Source organism: Phyllostomus discolor, chromosome 12 (assembly GCF_004126475.2).
Source record: "Phyllostomus discolor isolate MPI-MPIP mPhyDis1 chromosome 12, mPhyDis1.pri.v3, whole genome shotgun sequence".
NCBI classification, from domain to species: domain Eukaryota; kingdom Metazoa; phylum Chordata; class Mammalia; order Chiroptera; family Phyllostomidae; genus Phyllostomus; species Phyllostomus discolor.
Window position 1 is genome coordinate 7,175,692 of NC_040914.2, and position 9,436 is coordinate 7,185,127.

At 49.1% G+C, this 9,436-nt stretch overlaps 1 long non-coding RNA gene across 1 annotated transcript; it reads left to right on the plus strand.

Annotated features, from left to right (window-relative positions):
* Nucleotides 1-542: 542 nt before the first annotated feature.
* Nucleotides 543-9,298, plus strand: LOC118497490. The gene is made up of 3 exons (XR_004900014.1): nt 543-552; nt 1,697-1,706; nt 9,219-9,298. It is a non-coding gene; the product is annotated as an uncharacterized LOC118497490 (long non-coding RNA).
* The last annotated feature ends 138 nt before the right edge of the window (nt 9,299-9,436 follow it).

Genomic DNA, 9,436 nt, shown 5'->3' on the forward strand with positions numbered 1-9,436 from the left:
TCATATGACCACATGAGTGTGCCTTTTTGTTGCAACGCTATTTGTAATAGCAAAAAAAGAAGAAGAGGAGAACTGGAAAACTATTGACGTGGCCCTGAAATAACAGGGTGTTGGTTAAATCAACTCTGCACATCCATAAAAATGGAATACTACATAGCTGTGAAAAAAATGTGGTAGGTATATTAGGATTATACAATGTATACATAAGATGTATGTGCAGTGACCTCTGAGATACAGTAAGTTCTCGCTCCACATCATCAGTAGGTTCTGTGACTAAGCAAAGCAACTTATAACGAAACCAAGTTTACCAGGGGCTAGTAGAAACAAGAGTTAAATTCTCAACATTATACAAAACGACATTGAACAAAACGAAGTTACAGGGTTTTCCCTAGTTGTCTGGGGCCTGGCCCTGGGCGATTAGGGCAGATGGACAGTGGCCCAGAGGGGGACAGCCTGATGCAAGAGGTGGTGGTGTGTGGGCTCTGAACTGGTTGTTTTGTGTTTGAAAATCACCTCACTGGTGAGTCACTTCCTGTCTTTAGGGACTGGGCAGTCCTGGCAGAGGCGGTCCCTCCAGAGCCAGCAAGACCCCAGATGTCAACGCATCAGAATACAGGGGGGAAGCACTGGTTCATAGGGCTCCTTGGCTTCCCTGCGACATTCCACACGCCTTCTTGAACCTCCCCCATCCCCCACTCTCTACCACTCCTCAGTCCTCTGGCTCTCCTGCCCGACCCTGCCCACCCCTTCCCAGTGTCTGCCCTGATGGCTGTGCCTATGACGCTTGGCTGGGCCATCTCCTTCTCCTGCTGCTTGTCTCCTCGGGGAGACTTGCCCAGGCACCTGGCTTCAGCAGCCACCTGGACACTGGTTATTTCCCAATCTTGATGTCTATTCAGACCTCTCCCTTGAGCCAAGACCCTGCAGCCAAATGTTTATGGGATGTCTGCACCTGAGTGTCTCAGCTGGAAGCTAATCAAACCCAAGGGCAACCCCAACATGTCTATAACCCCAACCCTTGCCCCTCCTCCTGTAGTGCTGATATTTTGTGAATGGCCACCACAGCCTTCCTGGGACCCAGGCCAGGGGATTGGGAGCTGTTCTAGACTCCCCCTCCCCACAAACAGTAATCCGGTCATCTCCTCTCCACCCCACCCCCACTGCTCTGGTCTGAAGACTGCAGCCTGCTCCGGATCAGCCAGTGTCCAGTGGAGACAGAAGCCGCACCAGTTATCGTCTTGGTATAAAGTTGTTATCTAGAGAACTGAACGGATAAAAAGAGAGCTCGAAGGCAGCAGCCCTTAAACTTGAACAAATTGCCTGGAGGACTTGTTAAGATACAGACTGCTAAGCCTGACACTAGAGTCTCTGATTGGTCTGTCAGTGGACCTGGAGTTTTGTGTCTCTACCGAGTTCCTGGCAGAGGCCGAGACTACTGGTCTGCGGACCACACTGAAACCCACAGCTCTAAGCGCGGGAGGACCGGGTGCAAGAAGCAGCTACATGGCGCTCCTGGAACCCCGGGAACAACGACTCTGCACCAGCTGCCTGGCACTGGCATTTCTGATGAAACCGGTTTTGCAAGTGTTGGAAAACGACAAACTCCAGGAAGGAACTGCTGTGGCTGCCGCGGGAGGAGTGAAGTGTTGCCAGGGTAACGTTAACAGTAACAGCCGGCGAGTCCCTCCGGTGGAAGGTGTGCGGAGGTGCTGGGAAGAGGTTTCCAGGAAGCAGAACTTCCAGTGCTGAGACTGGGAAAGTCCTGGGCAAACCGAGCATAGAACCATCCGTCTGTCAGAGCCGAAATGTCGTTTGGCCGCTCAGCATCCCAAGTGGGGAATAGGAGGGCGGGCTGGGAGCCCAGAAACAGTAACTTCATAAGTGGTGCTGACTCCTAATGGTCTTCCTGGCCTCTGCGCCCTAGAAGCTGCCTCAAGAGAAGCTTCATAAATTGGTAAAACTGACCATTTCAGTCTCTTGATAAAGTTTTTCAATACTGCCTGTGATTTTGTGATTTATAATAAATAGATCGTTGGTCTCTGTTCGCTTTCCCAGCACAGAGCTCCTAAAACCCTTGGAGTTTCCGAAGTGATAAGAGAGATAAAGGTGAGAAGAGTGTCTTTTGTTAACAAGCCTCTTTCAACCACACCTGACTTTTGGAAAGCCCCTAGAACCTAAGGATAGGGACCGGTTGCAGTTGCGGGGGGGGGGGGGGGGGGGGGGGGGGGCGGGGGGGGCGGGGGGGGCGGGGGGGGGCGGGGGGAGGGGGGCAGGACACCAACCTGTGATGAGAACACAGGTGGCAAACACAAGGCCCGAGGGCTGAATCTGGCCCTCTACCTTGTTTTACCTGGCAGCAGCGCTGAGCTCTCCCTTAACTGTTCAAGAGCAGTTACATTTATACAGTCCTGAAATTACATTCAGCCCTTTGAAGGCAACCGTGAGGCTGATGTGGCCCTTCATGAAAATGAGTTTGAGACCCCTGGATTAGAGTGTTGGAACTTTCAGAACCACTCACCCCACCCCCACCCCAGGCTGGAGGTTGAGTTAATCACCAGTGGCCATAGATTTAATCCATCATGTCTACATAATGAAGTCTCCTTAAAATTCTCTGAGGCGTTCAGATTGCTTCCCATGCAAGAAACGTCCTACACCACCCCCCCGCCCACCTTGCGCTATGTATCTCTTCCATTTAGCTGTTCCAGAGTTGTAGCCTTTTATAACTAACCAGTAATCTAGTAGGTGAATTTTTTCCCTGAGTTCTGTGAGCACTTCTAGCAGGGAGCCCCCAATTTGTAGCCAAGCTGGACAGAGTGTGGGGAACCTAAAGGGCCCACTACTGCTTGCAATTGGAAAGGGGAGGAGGGGGTTGAGAGGGTGTCTTCTGGGACTTGAGCCCTTACCCGGTGGGAGCAGATGCTGACTTCAGGAACGCAGTGTCAGAGTTTAACTGAATTATAGGACACCCGGCTGGTGTTGGCAGAGAACGGGAGGATTTCTTGGTGTGGAAAAACCCCACACACTGCTGAGCAGAATTGAAGTACTGGGAGCAGAGTGGTGGGCAGAGGCAGAAACAGGGTTTTTCCTTTTCACTCTCTACCAGCCAATCAGGGTGAAACTTCAACTTTTTACGGCAGCGTAAAAGCCTCTTCAAAGTTACCTTCCATGGCAGCCTGGCCTCATCTCTGTTCCCTATCCCAATGTTCCAAAAATGCACAAATCTATGGGTTCCTAGAGCAAATCATACTCTCAAGACGCTGAGCTTTGGTTATACTATTTGCCCATCTGGATGAAAAGAACGTAGACCCCCCTTTTTTTACAGGGAAATATAAGATCAGAATATGTGCTTCCTCTTTAAGAACGGAAGTTAGTTGTTTTTTTTTTTCATTCTGTAAAGTGTTAGCTGGACTCGAAGGCCAAAGAAAATCTCAAAGCAAATATACTTTTGAATTCCACAGTATTTACTGTTCTTAAGCTTCTGACACCCATGGAGGAAAAAAAGATAAGAACACTCCCAGTGCTGATGAAACTTGTTAGTTTTTTTTCCTGTTAAAGATATTTTTACTTGAATTCTCTTTGAGGCTTGAAACATTTTTAGACAAATTCCATAAATGAAAAGCAGTGGTTGGTTTAAAAATTAGACATGGTTTATAAAATCATGTCAGATGATATCTAAGATTTAGCAAGTTTTCTAAGCCTGTTGTCCAGTTCAAAGGCCATCAGCTTCTTGTGTGGTTATGTGGTTAAGACAATGATTTTGCTCACTCACTCACTCTCTCTTTTTCTTTCTCCTGCAATACTTTTTTTACAATTAATTATGTGGTTCTGGCCAGTCTTGTTTGGTTTTTCGCCAGTGTACATTCCTTTGTGGCCCTGGCTGGTGTGGCTCAAGGGATTGAACACCGGCCTGCAGATCGAGAGGTAACGGGTTCAGTTCCCATTCAGGGCACATGCCTGGGTTGTGGGTTCAGTTCCCGTCTGGGGCACATGCAACCGATTGATGTTTCTCTCCCTCTCTTCCTGTCTCTCTAAAATAAAGAAATAAAATCTTCAAAAAACACTCCTTTGTGAAGACTTCTAAGGCAAACTCTGGGCTCTTTATAGGATCCCAGTAGAATCAATACCTTCTTCCTCCATTGAGTTAAATTATAGTTGTTTGAATAAGTATCTTTCCACTCTGCTGATGCCCCTTTTAAACAGTAACCGTGGGTTTTGGTGTTTGGACTCCATGTTTTTAGCATGTCTTTCCCATGGTAGACCCTCATCAAACAGTTCTTTAGTGAATGCAACTAAAGACTTTTGATAAAGCTGAGTTCCAAGGCAGCCAGCCAGCCATTTTTAACCTTAGGCAAGTTTATGGTTACCTGTGTCTTAGCTGACTCTTCGGCAGAAGGCGGAGTGCAGCAGGCATGGTGAGCACTCTGGGGCCGGACTGATACAGAGATCTGATCATATCACTGGGAAGGTATAGGACGGGGCCGTAGGAGGAGTTTGTCGTGGCAATGGTAAACAGTCTAGGATGGGATTGGCTGAGAAGCTGAATGTCTCCAGAATGCATGGAATTATGGGTAAGAAGATTTGAAATAAAAGCTGGGCTCTCAGGCTCTTGGGCTCTCTGCCTCCTTGAAGATTCCTGGACGATTGTGCCACGCTGCCTGTGTTTCCCAATGGACAGTATTTTGGATGGGAAGGAACTCCAGGCATAGCCCAGGGTCGGGCTGGCCTGGCAGAGGGTGCCAGGTTTATTCTTTGCATGTTCTATAGGGAACAGACTCTGAGGCAGAAGCTTGCCATTCTTCCAAAACTGTGTAGCCTTTGTATCTTATGTTGTTTTAGTTTGTAAACAAACCCTAAACAAATAAGAAAATTAAAACTCACAGGGGAATGATACTAGAACTCAGGTGTTAAGCAGTTTAGCCTTAACTAAAGGGTTAAATGCTTTTTTTTTTTGACAGAGGGGATAAAAGGGAGAAAGAGAAGGAGATAAACATCAATGTATGGATGCCTCTTGCACACCTCCTACTGAGGACCTAGCCTGCAACCCAGGCATGTGCCCTGACTGGGAATCGAACCAGCAAACCCTTTGGTTCACAGGCTGGTGCTCAATCTGCTGAGCTACAGCAAGAGTTTAGCTTTAATTGATAGGTTTAAGTGACTAATATATGTAGAAAGCTGTTACTCCAAAATTGTGAAGCTCTTTTTAAAATTTACTTATTTATTTATTTTTTAGAGAGAGGAGAAGGGAGGGAGAAAGAGAGAGAGAGAAATACAAATGCAAGAGGTACCTCATCAGTTGCCTCTCACATGCCCCTGACTGGGGATCTGGCCTGCAACCCAGGCATGTGCCCTGACTGGGAATAGAACCAGCAACCTTTCGGTTGTCAGTTGATCTCTTTGTCTGTTCCCCTCTCCCTCCTAATGAAAACACCTGCCTGCACTGAGAGGTGGAGATGGGCTTTGTGACCTTTGTGACATGACTCTCCCATCTCCCAGATGGTGGGCATCTGAATAATCCACTTTCCTTTACATCAGCACCTGCCTCTTGAGTATTGGCTTTTGAAGCAACAGGCAGCCAGACCTGCTTTTGGTCACCCAGTCAGCTGAGCTACCCAGCAAGGCTCTCCTGGGCACTTTCTCAGGCTGCCTGACTGATGGTTTGGGTCTGTTGTCTCTGAAAGCCAACTCAGTATCTTGTTAGAAACAGCAGAGGGCCGTTTTGAGCTGGTTCTGTGGTGACAGGTTGCAGCAATGATGGGTCCTACCTCATCTGTCACCGTGCGGACTAAATGAACTGATGCATGTGAGGTCCAGAGCCCAGTGCTTGAGACTTCAGACAGTACTTCAGTGTTCACTGCCGGAGCTGCTTTCTTTGAAGTGTGGTCGGTGGTCCTCACTTCACAGCGCTGACAGGAGTCATCCATTCAGGGCCTAACAGGGATCTGGCATAAAGCACGCACTCCTGCTTGTCTGAGGCAGCTGTCCCAGGGCAGCTCCATCTCCCCAGCCGAGCAGCTGGCTCTGCTACTTCGTGTGTGTTGCCCCCTCCACACACACACACACACACACACACACACACACACACAATGTTCTCCAAAGAAGGACCACTGGCCTATGCCTGGATAGCAGAGCCCCTCAGCCATACCCCCTCCATCTCTCCATCTCTTACTATGGAGTCGTTTGAGGAACCGCAGTAACTTTCCCAGGCCTCAGGGTGTCACACCGTATGGAAAAAAGGAGCCAACTGCCCGCTTGGGCTTCTTAGTAGCAAAGGCCACTCAAAGGAGCAGCAAGGCAGAGCTACCGTCTGGGCTTGCAGTCGATTGCCCAGGTCCTCCTGGTTGCAGCCCTGCTCCTGGCCTTCCCGGCCCCCCCCCGCCCCCCCCCCCCCCCCCCCCGCCCCGCCCCAAACATGCAGCTGTGAGACTGCTGCAGGGCCCCGCCTCCCCAGTGGAGCGTGGACCACCCAGCAGCTTTGACGCAGCTTGCTTATTTGCGGAGGCCTGGGACTCTGCAGTACCTAGCAGTGACAGAGAACTCAGTGTCTTGTGAGGCCAGCCAGCTTTGGATGGGGACGAAGAGAGGAGGAGTGGTTCCTGTAGGAGGGTCATCAGCCTGGTGGCCAGAGCTGACCGACATCACCTTGCACAAGTGCACCTAAGCCCGAGTCCTGGTTTGCTAGGGCTGATAACAAAATACCACAGATGGAATGGCTTAAACAACAGAAATGTGTTGTCTTGCAGTCTGGGGGTTGGAAGTCCAAACCAGGTGTTGGCAGGGTTGTTTCCTTTGGAGGGTGTGAGGGAAGTGCCCATCCCAGGCCCCTCTCCTTGGCTTGTAGATGTGTCTCCTGTCTGTGTCTCTTCCCATCTTCCCTCCACATGTGCCTGTGTCCAAATCTCCTCTTCTAAGAGGACACCAGTCATACTTATTAGGGACCCCCCTGATGACCTCATTCTAACTTGATACCTCTGTGAGGACCAATCTTCAAATAAGGCCACATGCTGAGGTACTGGGACTGGGACTTCAGCATGGGAATTTGCGGTTGGGGGATACAGCTCCACCCATCACAGCCAGTTTAGCCCGTTCACAGTTATTAGGGATGTCCATCGCCTGCAGGGATGAAGAGTGCTAGGGCTTCACCCTGCAGCCTCAGTGCCAGGTGGTGCGCTGCTCCAGCACAGGCTCGGTCCGGGTCCTGCCACCCATACAAACACTGACAGCAGACTGGCCACAGAGCAGCCATGCCACCTCCACCGTGAGGTCGTGAGGCCCGGGTTCTGCCGCATCACATCCAGTAGGCGCCTTGTATGAAAGGTCCGGTGGAAATAGATGCCACGGCACACCAGCTGCACCCCAACTAAGCTCATCGAGATTAGGTGGCAGCAACCCCCAACCAGCGGGGCACAGGGTCTGCAAAGTCTGGGGCGGGGTTGCCATCGTGGAGAGCAGAGGCTCCTGGGATCCTGGGACTTGAACCTGCATGAGCCTGTCTGCCCTATCTCCATCCATTCCTCATTTCACCTAAGAAAGAGCCCCCCTAACATCTGTTGTGCTAATTCAAAGGCCTCTGTGTTACCTAGTGAGAAGGATCACTGAATGCTTGCCACAGCCACCTCTGGAGAGTGGCCCTCTAATTAGAGTCTCAAATGATAATGAACCTGCCTGCAGCATATAGATGCAAACAAAATGCTCATGTATCTATCACTGTGTGCACAAGTACTTTTGTCCTCAGATTCTACACCTTTAATAGCTCTCTTGGAAATAATCTTTATTTTTTTAAATAAACACACGCACACTGTTGATAATGAAAACACCCCCTAAACACACTCCTTGCCCATCCTCAACCTCAGCTCTACTCCTCAGAATACGCGGCTGCGTATTGTAAACAACTCAGTGACTCTCAACAGCAAAGCCCCCTCTTTCTAGACTGCTGTTGAGATATGTAGCTTAGATTTTACCCCGGGGGGAAAGGAGGTAGTGAGGAAGGATGAAGGCTTTTTTTCTAACTAGCAGGACTCAGAGGGGATGCAATACAGCGGATTCAAGGAACTAAAGGAAATCCAGTATGACAAGCAATCATTTACAAAATTGAGATACCATTCCCCTGCTATAAAACTCAGTTTTTAAGAACATAATTCAGTAGTTTTCAGTACATTCATAATGCCATGCAACCATCACCACTCTCCAATTCCAGAACATTTCATCACCCCAAAAAGAAACCCCATACCCATCAGCAATAACTCCTCACTCCCCTTACCCCCACCAACCCCTGGCAACAACTAGTTTATTTTTTCTATCTATGCATTAGCCTCCTCTAAACACATAAATAAAATGATACAATATTTATCCTTTTATGTCTCATTTCTTCCACTAAGCGTGTTTTCAGGGTCCGTCCACGTTGCAGGGTGTATCAGAATTTCACCCCTTTACAGTTGAATGACATCCCATCGCATGAACGTAACGCATGGGTTTTTGTTCATCCATTCGTCACCTGACAAAAATTCAGGTTGGTTCTACTTTTTGGCTATTACGAACAAAACTGCTACGAACATTCATCTACAAGTTTGTGTGTGAACATGTGTTCAGATGTCTTGGGAATATGCCTAGAAATGGGACTGACTGGTTACTGAAGGACAGGAATGTAGTTCAAGGGAAGCACTGAAGACTGGTGAGAGAACACGCGTGTGTCGGTTTATAAACAGACAGCTGCACGCCAGGTGGCTAAATGACAGGATCTATTTCTTCACAGCTCTGGAGGCAGGAAGTCCAAGATCACGGGGCCAGCAGCTTTGGGTTCTCCCAAGGCCTCTCCTTGGCTTGCAGGTGGCTGCCTTCTCCCTGTGTCCTCGCCTGGCCCCTTTGTGTGTGAGGGCCCTTGGCGTCTCTTCCTCTGCCTGTAATGGAACCAGTCCTACTGGATCAGGGCCCACTCTTATGATCTCATTTAATCTTAATAAACTCCTAAAAGTCCTATCTCCAAATTCAGTCACGTTGGGTGTTAAGGCTTCAACGTATGGATTTGGAATCGGGGAAGGGGGCCACAGTTTGGTCCATAATGAAGTGATGAGGCAGGAGGGAGCAGAGTCAACACCGGATCACAGGGAGCCATGGACACATGTTTGGGGGCATGTGTCTTCACCCACGCACCCTCAAGGTCTCCTGGGAATTGGCTCCAGGGAGAGTCCCCTTCTGTCCTTCAGCTTCCAGACAGGACTAAGCTCAAGGTGCATTTCTCAAGGTTGCCTGGGTAAGAGTGGACCCAGTGGGAATCATTAGAGAGAAGTTGCCTAGGTAGCAAATATGCCTGGGAGGAATGCATGCAAATTAGATACAAACGACCTGCCTAATTAGGGTGCATTCTTTGGGTCAGCTTTGGGGCTTTTGAAAAAGAGTCTCAGCCTGAACAGAGCAGTCTGTTTTTCTTGCTTTAGACAAG